The sequence below is a fragment of the Enhydra lutris genome, unplaced genomic scaffold, assembly GCF_002288905.1.
Source record: "Enhydra lutris kenyoni isolate GAN:26980312 unplaced genomic scaffold, ASM228890v2 scaffoldscaffold19, whole genome shotgun sequence".
NCBI lineage: Eukaryota > Metazoa > Chordata > Mammalia > Carnivora > Mustelidae > Enhydra > Enhydra lutris.
The window spans coordinates 31,223,675-31,235,784 of record NW_019154103.1 but is presented as its reverse complement, the minus strand read 5'-3'; the positions used below and the strand labels follow the sequence as shown (position 1 = coordinate 31,235,784).

Here is a 12,110-nt window from a genome sequence, read left to right as displayed (position 1 = left end):
AAGCCCAATTTCCTTATACTTAAAATTGGGATAGTAAAACCTACTTTGCAGGGTTGTTATGAACGTTAGTGAGATAAAGTATATAATGTGCCTGGCTTTGGAGAGACTTATTAAAAAGAAGGGGTCCAGACTGAGAACAACCATCACATTCATTTGAAGGTGGCAGGGCAGGATGGTTCTGTGGTGCAGTTTAGAGTGAAATAAGTCAAGCAGAGAGAGTCAATTATCATATGGTTTCACATACTTGTGGAACATAAAGCCCAATTTCCTTATACTTAAAATTGGGATAGTAAAACCTACTTTGCAGGGTTGTTATGAACGTTAGTGAGATAAAGTATATAATGTGCCTGGCTTTGGAGAGACTTATTAAAAAGAAGGGGTCCAGACTGAGAACAACCATCACATTCATTTGAAGGTGGCAGGGCAGGATGGTTCTGTGGTGCAGTTTAGAGTGAAATAAGTCAAGCAGAGAGAGTCAATTATCATATGGTTTCACATACTTGTGGAACATAAGGAATAACAAGGAGGACTTTAGGAGAAGGAAAGGAAAAGTGAATTGGGGGAAATCAGAGGGAAGGACAAAGCATGAGAGAATATGGACTCTGAGAAACAAACTGAGGGTTATGGAAAGGAGGGGATTGGGGAGTTGGGTGAGCCTGGTAGTGGGTATTGAGGAGGGCACATATTGCATGGAGCACTGGGTATGGTCTGTAAACAATGAATCTTGGAACACTGAAAAAATAAAATAAAATAAATAATAATTAAAAAATAAAGTACTCATCACAAAAAAAAAAAAGATTAAAAGGCATACACCACTTAGCAAACTAATGAACGGGTTTGTCAATGAGGCAGATCAGATTCTGATTTGATGGGCAGCCAATCAATGAAACAGACCTGCACAGTTGGAAATAGAGGATGAATACACAACTGATGTGTTCCAGCAGCAGAGAGGAAGTGTCTACTAAAAAGGGAACCTGCTACTTTACTCCAGAGCTCTGTTCTTCCAGACCAAGAGACATTCTCAATTAGAAAGCCACAATTTGGTTCCACCACATCCCGACTACTACAGTATAGTTTCCTCTATTCTTTCATTTTTCCCTTCCCCATTCCTTTATTGTACATAAAGTAACTGTGTATGTGCATGAGCATATTGCTTTCTTTTTTAAATTTATTATTTTTTAATTATTATTATTTTTTTAATTTACAGACAGAGATCACAAGTAGGTGGGGGGGGGGCGGGGGAGAAGCAGGCTCCCTGTTGAGCAGAGAGCCCGATATGGGGCTCGATCCCAAGACCCTGAGATCATGACCTGAGCTGAAGGCAGAGGCTTTAACCCACTGAGCCACCCAGGTGCCCCGCTTTTTTTTTTTTAACTAAATGGTCAACAGTATGTTTACTTATTACCAAATGGAGAAGCAATGGGGGAAAATACCCCCTCTCTCCATTAGTGGCATGCTCAGTCAGCACTTATCTTTATATTCCAGTAAGTTATTTTGCTCTCATTGTTTAACAAAAAAAGAACAACATAAAAATCCTTGCATACCTTGTTTAATTGGAGAATTTTAATGTTTTTCATTTATCATTATAAGACCAAGGACAATTTTATAACTTTTTTGTATGTAGCTGTTACATGTAGGGCAATCTGTCTTTAAGTAGGGATAAATTAAAAGAAATGAATCCTAGATAGTTTTCCCTTCAAGTCAAGCATCTTGTTGTTTAAATAAATTTCTTGTTTAAAAAAAGAAGTGATCATTACTAACAAAGCATGAGAAAGACAGCAGCTCCACACAAGACAGGACATGGAAGAGCAAGTGATGAAGGAGGGTTACTTTCCAAGTAGAAATTTAAACATAAGCAAGGTTACACAGGAAGGAAAATGTGGGACATGTCAGTGAAACATTGTTAATCTGAAGGAAAACAGGGGAATATGGGTTAAAAAGATTAAGTACGGCTACAATGCATACTACCCTGTGTGGTCTAAATTCTAGAAATATAACCATAATCTAGATACCTCTTAACCTTTTACTCTTCTGAAGTGATCAATTATTATAAAAGAGATTAGTGTTTCAATTAAGGTCAAACAATTTTTTTCCCTTCAAAGAGAATAGCAGAACAGGGAGAAGTCAAAATAATTTCTAAATCCACACGTGTACTTTCAAATAGGTTCATTAAAGTCATACAGTAGCAGAATGGCAACCATGAAGGTTTCATAAATTATAATCCAAACGAACTAAGATAAAGCCGGTTTCTACCCTGCAATGACACAGCCTCTCAGAAAACCCAGATTAGACAAACTTCATGACACTGTGGAGAACGTAGAGGAAAGTCAGTTCCATTGTTGGCTTCTTTTTATAATTTAGCTTTTCTGAAAAGGCAAGGCCTAATCTCCACACCTACTCTATCTTTTCTCTAAAGTCATATCTTTACAAATTGTTCTTCTAGAATTCCACTCAGTTTGTAAACAAATTTCCCTAAATCTCTACCTTTCGGGGTGCCTGGGTGGCTCAGTGGGTTAAGCCTCTGCCTTTGGCTCAGGTCATGATCCCAGGGTCCTGGGATCGAGCCCCACATCGGGCTCTCTGCTCGGCAGGGAGCCTGCTTCCCCGTTTCTCTGCCTGCCTCTCTGCCTACTTGTGATCTGTCTGTCAAATAAAATAAACAAAATCTTTAAAAAATGATAAAAATAAAAAAATAAATCTCTACCTTTCAACTGCTTACTCTATCTGAAAACTGGATCCCCAAAAACATAATGCTCACAGGTGGAGGCCACACCTTCCCTACATGGTACCACCTATAGCCATGGGGCTGAAGGGGTAGAAGGTTGGGTAACATTATCCTGATTCCTTAGTGCCATGTCCAAATCACTGCTCTTCCAACTCATTCAAAAATTTCTTCCTATTCAGCTTTAACAAGTCGTATCCCACTTACCTCTGTTGTCTCCAAATCTTTCAGTCTCTACCTGCCCCCAAATCTTATTCTCTAATTCAATTCTTATCTTCATCCATGGAGATTTTAACTTCTGTAGCCTCTCTCTTCTCCAAAGATCCAGTCAATCCAACTTCATTTCAACTATCCACTGCTATGCCCATAGCCTAAATCTTAAACTGTTTCATCTCTGCAATGGTAAATTTCAATATTCTAGTTTTAGGCCATAACCTACTATTTACCATCTCTCTGATACAGCTGTTACTATACGTACTCTCCAACCTCACAAAGATGTCTAGCCATCCACTGAACTATATTCCCTAAAATGTTTCAGGACCCCCATATTCTCTCCCTTTTAAGGTATGCCACTGATCATCCAGAAGTCAGATATTTTTAAGAGTAAAATGGGGTGCTACTCTTTATTAGTCCAGGACAACAGATATAAACCTGGACTGCCCCAGGCAAACTGGAGCATGTAACCCCCATACTTCTTTCCCTACACTTAGTAAATTAGCTGACTTCCCTTGACCTTCTGTCTTGATATGGCATTTGTCTTAACAAGCTTCAGCTCTGAATCAATCCTTCATTCCCTCTAGCCATTTTTTTAAAAAGCTTAGCTAATCAGTACTTTGGGATTGTGTTCAGATCACCTTCTCCAGGCAGGCTTCTTGGCCTCTACTCTTTGTTATCATAGCACTCAGAAATGACAGTGTGTTATATTCATGACCACATATTCACGTACTCAATAAATCTTCAAGTTTCATTCTATCTCGTGTGTTTATTCTACAATGCGTCATATGAAAAATGATTATTTTTATAATTTCATGTAGGTTAAACAAGTCAAAAAGAAGTACTTCTAAATTAACAGCAATTATACTAATAAAAACTAGCAGGTTTTTTCTTACTCTGAGCTCCTTAAATTTTATCTTCCTTATACATTCAATTACTCTGGTTTTAGGCTATTATTCTCTCCTGGTATTTCTGTCTTCCTACATAGCCAATAAATTTTGGAATTATATAAAGCATAGGTAAAACTCAAAGGATAAGCAGGAAAAGCGAATTTCAGAACATGCACATCAATGATCCTGTTTCTAAAATTATACAAACATAAACATGTGTGTTTTTAGATATATATATATATTTTTTTTTAAGTCCAAATTCATATAAATCAAACTGTTAACATTAGCTACTTCTGGAGACTGAAACCTGGAATAGCAAGAAGAACATCACTTTCTATTTTATGTATTTCTAGTTTGTATATTTATCATAAGCAGGTATTTGTTTTATAATGCAAAAAATATATAAGAAAAAGGAAAGACTTCCCAACAAACTTTTTTTAAGACTTATTTATTTATTAGAGAGAGAGCACGCAGATGTGTCAGGGAAGGGACAGAGGGAGACAATCTTCAAGCAGAGTCCCCACTGAGCACAGAGCCCAATGCTGAGCTCAATCCCATGACCCATGAGATCATGACCTGCAGCAAAACCAAGAGTCAGACGCTTAACTGACTGAGCCACCCAGGCGCCCCCTCAACAAACATTTTAAAACTGAATATTAGTAAAAATCAAATTACACAGATGGAATGCTTAATAGTAAAAAAATTTTCTCTTTCAAATATATTTATTTTATTTAGAAAATGACAAAGATGCTTACTTACATCATGATAGCTACTTCTCCAAAAAATCTCCCAATTATATTCTCACTCATAGAGTGCTCTGGCTTCATCTCTATCCCTCTTCTAGGCCCTTGAAAGAATTCCAGTGTTGAGCACCTCAACACTGAATTGATCAAACCACATCCAGCCATTACTGTGGTCACCCAGCAAAGGAATCTGTCCTTTTGCACTAGGTCTTAGTAAAAGTCTTCCATTCATTCATTCATTCATTCATCCAATAGTATTTATTCAATGTCTATAATATGCCAGGCACTAAGTGAGGTCCTGGGTATACAAAGAGATTAAAAAAAAAAAAAAAAATTACTGGTCACAGCCTCAGGGAGCTTATTAAGGAAAAGCAGTTCTAACACATAGCAGTAATTGCTGCAGGAATCCTTGTACAAAGTATAGTAGAAGCACAGAGTATAATCTAAACCTGGCTTAACAAAAAGAAGTAAAAGCTTCGTAGACTTCCCTAAACTACCATGAGTAGTCCCTTCCTCACGGACACTTTCTTCTACCCTCTCAACTAAAATATCACTCTCCCTTCTTTAAAAATGCTGGTAAATTATTACTTCTTACTGCTTCCCTACAAAACATCACTTGTTCCTAAATGCCATATGATGCTTAAAGAAAACCAACCAAATCTGTAAAACTCAAAAGCAAGCAAGGAAAGAAGGAGAATACTCACTGAATGCCAGCTCTACACAAGTACCAGAGCGAGCAGGTACTTAAATCTTTCCTAATTGTGCCTAGTTCTGGCTGTCTCTACAAACATGCTTATTTATCATTTGCCTTTTAATCTGCTTCCTGCTTGAAACTGGGCATTTTTAAAAGACAAAATCTTAGACTGTTGCTGCTTTATAATGTTCATGGAGACTAAATATACATTCCTAAGTATAACCAACTGGTTAGAAGGTGAGGGTGGGTAATGGTGGATAGTAGAGGCAATCCTTCAGACTTCTGTCATTTCTTTTTTTAAGATTTTATTTATTTGACAGAAAGAGAGAGATCACAAGTAGGCAGGAGGAGAGAGAGGGGGAAACAGGCTCCCTGCCAAGCAGAGAGCCTGATGAGGGGCTCGATCCCAGGACCCTGAGACCATAACCTGAGCCGAAGGCAGAGGCTAAACCCACTGAGCCACCCAGGTGCTCCTAGACCTCTGTCATCTTAAATGAATTCCAATCACTGACTAGTGTGAGTGCATCAAATGCAACACAGATCTCCTCGTTTTCTTATCCTTAATTTAATGCAACCAAATGTAAAACCTCAGCCAGTGTCCATTTAATGTTGGAATGATGGTTTTTTAAAAAAAAGAAAAAAGCCTGGAATAAACAATTTTATCTCCAGCAACCTCAGAGAAATGGAAAGAAAGAAGCAAACTGCAAATAAGTTTTAGATGAGTAATGTTCGAAGAAACCAGGCAATTCCCAAGAGAAACACAAAGTATACACAAACTATATCTCTTAAAGAAAACATAAATCATGAAAAACAAAAGAGGGATTGTTCAAAATTAAAAGAAAATAAAGATATATAAGAATCAAATGCAATGCATGAAACCTGATTGAATCCTGGATCCAGAAATCTCAAGAAAAAATTTTAGGGAAAATTGGGAAGATCTGAATAAGGACCATTAATTAAAGATATTCTTAAATTAATGTTAATTTTCCTATATGTGATTTTGATATTATGACCATGCAGAAAATTGTCCATGTTCTTAGGATATGCATGATAAAAACTATATATTATCATAATCTCAATATAGTTTCAAATAACTTGAAAAATATATAAATAGGGACACCTGGGTGGCTCAGGAGGTTAAGCGGTCGGCTCTTGATTTTGACTCAGGTCATGATCACAGGGTCCTGGGATCTAGCCCAGAGTCGGAATCAGCCTCAGCGCAGAGTCAGCTTGAGATCCTCTCCCTTTGCCTTGCCCCCTGCTCATGCGCATGCGAACACTCTCCCAAATCTTTAAAATACATACATATAATAAATATAAATCTTTAAAATATGCATATGTATGAAGAGAAAATGTGCCAAAATGTGAACACTGAATGACTACAGATGAAAGGTAATATGGGTGTTTACTGTCCTACATTTTCCATTGTTATGTAGCACTGAACTTTATCATAATGAGATGTTAAAGGGATGGGAAGATAGAAGGCATGAGAGGAGGCCAGCTGGAATGAAACTTGAGTGCAAGCAGTACTAGCTAGTCTCAGCAAAAGTGAAAATCAGCTGTGTGATTCTGGGCAGGCCACAGAACTTCTCTATGTATCAGCTGAAAAAGGAAGAAATAGATGACTTCAAGGTCCTTCCATCCACAGAGTTCTATTATTCTACTACTTCTTCTCAGCTTTAGAACCTAAAAGATAACTATATGCAAAGTGGAGAAACACACCGGACTATTCTAAGGATAAAATAAAGTATTTAAAACAGCTAGCCAAATGCCTGTCACATGGAACACAAACAATAAACAGTAATTCCTCTATCTTGAGAAAATATTTTTAAAATTGCTCATTAAAAAAAAAAAAAAAGACAGGACTAAAAAATTAACTTAAAAGAAATAAGTAACACAGAATTAGAAAGATTTATTTTAATATCTATTCAATTTCAGTTTGCACATAAAATACCTAACCTAAGAGGTAAAATATAAATATACTCTGATGAAGCTACAAAAAGAAAAACCATAACAAATGAATCTCCTAAATAAGAGTTTAGATAAGCTGCATGCTTTCAAGTGAACACAGTATGATATACATCTACAAACAGGATGCTTCAGAATTTGCAAGATAAAGTAACAATAAAATTATATACCAGAATTTTGGGTAACAGTCTCAGAATGTTTCAGACTGGCTTAAAATTTTTAAAGACATCTCTTTTTAAAAAGGGAGCACAGGAGAGAAGGTTTAGAATTCAGTATCAAAATAGGGTTGCCTGGGTAGCTCAGTTGGTTCAGCGTCTGACTCTTGGTTTCACCTCAGGTTGTGATCTCAGAGTCCTGGGATCAAACCCCACATCTGGCTGCACACTCAATGTGGAGTCTGCTTGAGGTTTTTTTCTCTGTCCCCCTCTGCCCCTCGCCCTCTGCCCCTTCCCCTCTGCTCCTCTTCCTACTCGCATATGTGCACACACTCAAAAATAAGTAAAATCTTTTTTAAAAATCAGTACAAAGTATAACCAATTATTTTCACCTAAGAAGATTCTGAAGTCAAATGAAATTAAATTCATAATTAATTAAAAGTCATATAAATTAAAAGGCACCACACAAGGAATACAGTCAATGATCTGTCAATGATAACAGCACTGTGTGGTGACAGATGGTAGTAGCTACACTTGTGCTGGTCATAGCATAATATATAAACTTATTGAATCATTCTGTTGTACACCAGAAACTGATGTAACACTGTGTGTCAATTATACTCAAATAAATGAAAATTTAATAAAATAAAAATAAAAACAAAAAGTCACATAAATTAAATTCCAGGGGGAAAGCAAAACAAAGTATTAACCAGAACATATTACAAATTTGCTAGATGGTTTTATTTTCAGCACTAACATCATTTCTAACATTATAATTAATTTCCCTTTTGGTGAACTAACCAATCTTTAACATAATGAGAAAGCTTTCTAAAAGGTTTTTGGGCATGATGCCAGCATCCACCCAGTTGCTCAAAATCCAAAAATCTTGAAGTTATTCTTGAGAATGTTCTGTTTCCACACCCAAACTATTCAAAGTCCCATAAATTCTGATTCAGATACATTTCAAATCCATTCATCTCTCTGTCTCATGTTGCTAGCACCTTCTCAGGCCATCACTATCTCACCTCAGTTCCTAAAACTGCCAGCTTTCACTTTCACCTGGCCAGTCCATTCCTCACATAGCAGCTGAAATGATGATATAATCTAGAATAATACACAAGCTTCCTACCAAATCTGTCAAAGCCCTGCATGTTTCTATAACCTCTTCCTACCCATCTCTGCCTCTTTCACTAAGTCGGCCACACTGGCGTTTTTTTCTATTCCCCAAATTCACTAAACTTTCCTGCCCCAAAGTCTTTGTACCCACTATTCCTTCTTTCCCTCTACTGCCTCCAGCTTTATTAAGATATTATTGACATATAAAATGTGTAAGTTTTAAGGTATACAATGTGATGACTGGCTCTATGCATATATTACAAAATGGTTACCCCAATAAGATTAGTTAACATCTCCATCTCTTCAGGTAATTATAACCTGTGTGTGTGTGTGTGTGTGTGTGTGTGTGTGTGTGTGTGTGTGTGTGTGAATGTGGTGATAACATTTAAGAACTACTCTCTTAACAAATTTTAAGTACATATAATACAGTACTGTTAATTATAGTCACCAAGTTGTGCATCAGATCCCCAGATCTTATTTATCTTAACGCTGAGAGTTTGTACCCTTTAACCAGCATCTTCTCATTTCCCCTACTCCTCAGCTCCTGGCAACCACCATTCTACTCTATTTCTATGAGCTGGTCTTTTTAAGATTTCATACATAAGTATACACAGTATTTGTCTCTCTCTGACTCCACTAGTCCTTCTAATGAGAATGCTTTTCCCATCAAAAATACCACACACACACACACACACACACACACACACACACACACATCACCTACTCTTAAAACCACCTCTTCTCATATATAGGTTCATCTTGAATATCAGTTTTGTGACCACCGTATCTAAAGTAGCTCCTACCTCATTATCCCCAAACATCTGCTTGTTTGGTTTCCTTCAAAAAAGTTTATTACAATTCACAACTATTTTGTCAGTATCTTTTTAAACCTTCCCCCTACTTTAAAATTATGGCTATAAGGATGGAATATCCAGCTCATTCATCATCATATCCCCAGAAGCAGCAAACTGTCTAATACATAGTAGAAGTCTACTGATGTACAGCAAACAATGAGTGAAATAGTGAATGAATATATGACTGTACTAAACAATGGGACTAATAATGCTATTAATGGAATAGAGAAGCCAGAGGAGGAGTGACTGAGAAGAAAATAATATATACTGAATTTGGTGCCACGTGGTTGAAAATACAGGACTAGGGGACACACAGGCTGGAAGGCGTTATGGATTGGCATTCTGCTGATTATAAATGCTATTTGAAAAAAACATTAATTACATCTCAAATGAGACAGAATTCAGCAGGATAAATGACAAGCAGAAAATATGTAACACAAATATGATATGATTGTGCAGGTAGAATAATCTAACATAAACACTACAAAATCAAGACAAGTCAAAACTGTTTCACAGTTTGTTTTTAGTAATTCACTAAGAAGACTAAAGTAATCCTACCTTACTACTATTCATTGCTGGTCATATCTTAGCTAAAGTAGCAGGTCCATGTTGAAGGATTACACATTAGGGATGAGGAAGACACTTCAGAAAATGTGCAGTGAAGTCTCACGGGAATGACCACAGGTCTGGCCAGAAAAATATGAGCTGCAAGAAGAAATTCAAGGAGTCAGAAATGTTAACTACAGAGAAAAAGTAAAAATGTACACATGGAGTATAGCAGGCTACTATTGGAAATTAATTGTGACAGTGTATAAGAGTCACCCCATTAAAAATAAGAATGCTACATTTACCTAACTTTTCTATCCTCTGCTTACTCTCTCCTATTTCTTTCCACAACTTTCTCAATGTGTAATGCATCTTACCTTCTCCCCTAATCTATTCCCTCAGTTTTGAATAGATAATTTGTGTTTCTCTCCATTTTCAGAGCATAAAACTCATTTCAAGTTTGAAGCATATCAAAAGAGGCAAGTAACTACATTTGTTAAAATATTATCACAGCCTAAAGTAGTAATTAAATATGTAAGAAAAACTCTCAAAGGCTGGGAAGATTTGCCAAAAAGTCTCCCAGCAAACAGGTATTTTCTCTAATACCTCTTAGCATGCCAAAGCCTGACTCCTCTGTCACTGTTCTCTCAATTCTTGTCACTAGAAGAATTGCTAAGGTGCTTCTTGGTCACTGGCTCTCTTCTTTATCCAATATATGTCATTTACAGCTCTGTCACCAGGTCTCATTTTCTGCCTCGGGCCCTTGTATTTCTAATCCCGACTTCTTGGTTATAAGAATGTTTGCCTATTCTATTTCCTATCATTTCCCCCACTTCATTGGCTTTCACAAGAATCAAAGGACACTTCATGGAGGTTATCAATAAGATAACTCCTTCCCTCTGGTCAGAAAACTGGCCAAACAAAGTATGTTAGGAATACCTTCCAAGTCTCCTACTCTTCTAAGCTTTTTATTCATTTCCAAAAAGGTTCCTTCTTGGTCCCCTACACAAGCATATGTTCTCCTGTAGATGTGGCAAGGTTCCCAAAGCTAGAACTGGTTGGAAATTTAATCTACATGTAACAAGAGTATTATTACATTCCTCTTCTTCCATTAAACTCTGACATGATTGAGAACAGGGATTATCATCTTAATATAGCCAGCATCTTATACAATCCCTGGAACACTGTAGTCACCAAACAAGTGAGTACTGAATGAATTTATTTCCAAAGCAAATTATGGCTTTCCCTGACTTGTACACTTTGCTGTAAAGTAGGGCTTTGACAAGAGTTTCTACATTAAATGGTAAAATTCATGACTTTAAATGATACTTAACTATGAAAATTTTAATCATGCTGCTGTCAATAGCTTATCTTTAGTTAAGCCCTGTAGAGCTAATAAACAGTATTACTTATAAAGATTTCCAAAGAACAAAATGTATGAGTGCGTACATAAATGTACATATTATATATGTTACAGATTCTACCCCAGAGACAGACCACAAAATTACAGGACACTCCATTTACTTTGAAGTATTTTTAGCCACTCCTCTGGCAGCAAAGAAAGCTAAGAATACCTAGAATTTCATATTCCGGCCTTTCACTGTGATACAGAAACAGTTATTTTCAAAGACCTAAGAACAAGAAAGATAACTATTCAAATAAGATTACATGCCAAACATTGAGCAGTGCAGTGTCAAGTGTCTTTCTCAAGGAAGCTAGTCAAAGCACCCATCTGTTATTTATGTGTCATTCTCCAACACAACTTGTTTCTATACTTTTTATTTTTCAATGAAAAAAAAAAACAATTTTCCATATGATATTGAAATAGTTTGGGTTAAAAATAAGTAACAACTTCCTTGGTGGCATTTCTAAATGGAACATTTCTTTCTTCAAACTAGTATAAAACTATGAATAAAACTTATATTCCTTATGTTATCTCAAAAATATTACCATCCTCATCAGAACTCAGCAAAGATTCCTATAGACAAGTTGAAAATGCGTAATAACTACTTTTTTGTGCCCCTTAAAATTCCCCATCAACTTCACCAACTACATAGGCTACCATCTTTAACTCACAATCATAGTAAAAATATAGTCCCTATTCCTTAACTGTGCCTCTCTTCGTGAGGCAAGAGGGGTGCCTAGGGGGCATTTCACTCTCAGGGTCATACCAGTGCCACCCTGTAGCCGCATGACCCTGAAAGCCAGT

At 36.7% G+C, this 12,110-nt stretch overlaps 1 protein-coding gene and 1 pseudogene across 1 annotated transcript in view; one reads left to right on the top strand and one right to left on the bottom strand.

Moving 5' to 3' along the window:
• Positions 1-965, top strand: part of LOC111148353 — a 12,825-nt pseudogene extending 11,860 nt beyond the window's left edge.
• LOC111148291 (FER tyrosine kinase) overlaps positions 1-12,110 on the bottom strand; it is a 468,603-nt gene that overhangs the window by 438,008 nt on the left and 18,485 nt on the right. The window contains exon 2 of the mRNA XM_022504772.1: positions 9,914-10,060. The gene's annotated coding sequence lies outside the window, so the exon portion shown is untranslated. The remainder of the gene's footprint in view (positions 1-9,913; positions 10,061-12,110) is intronic.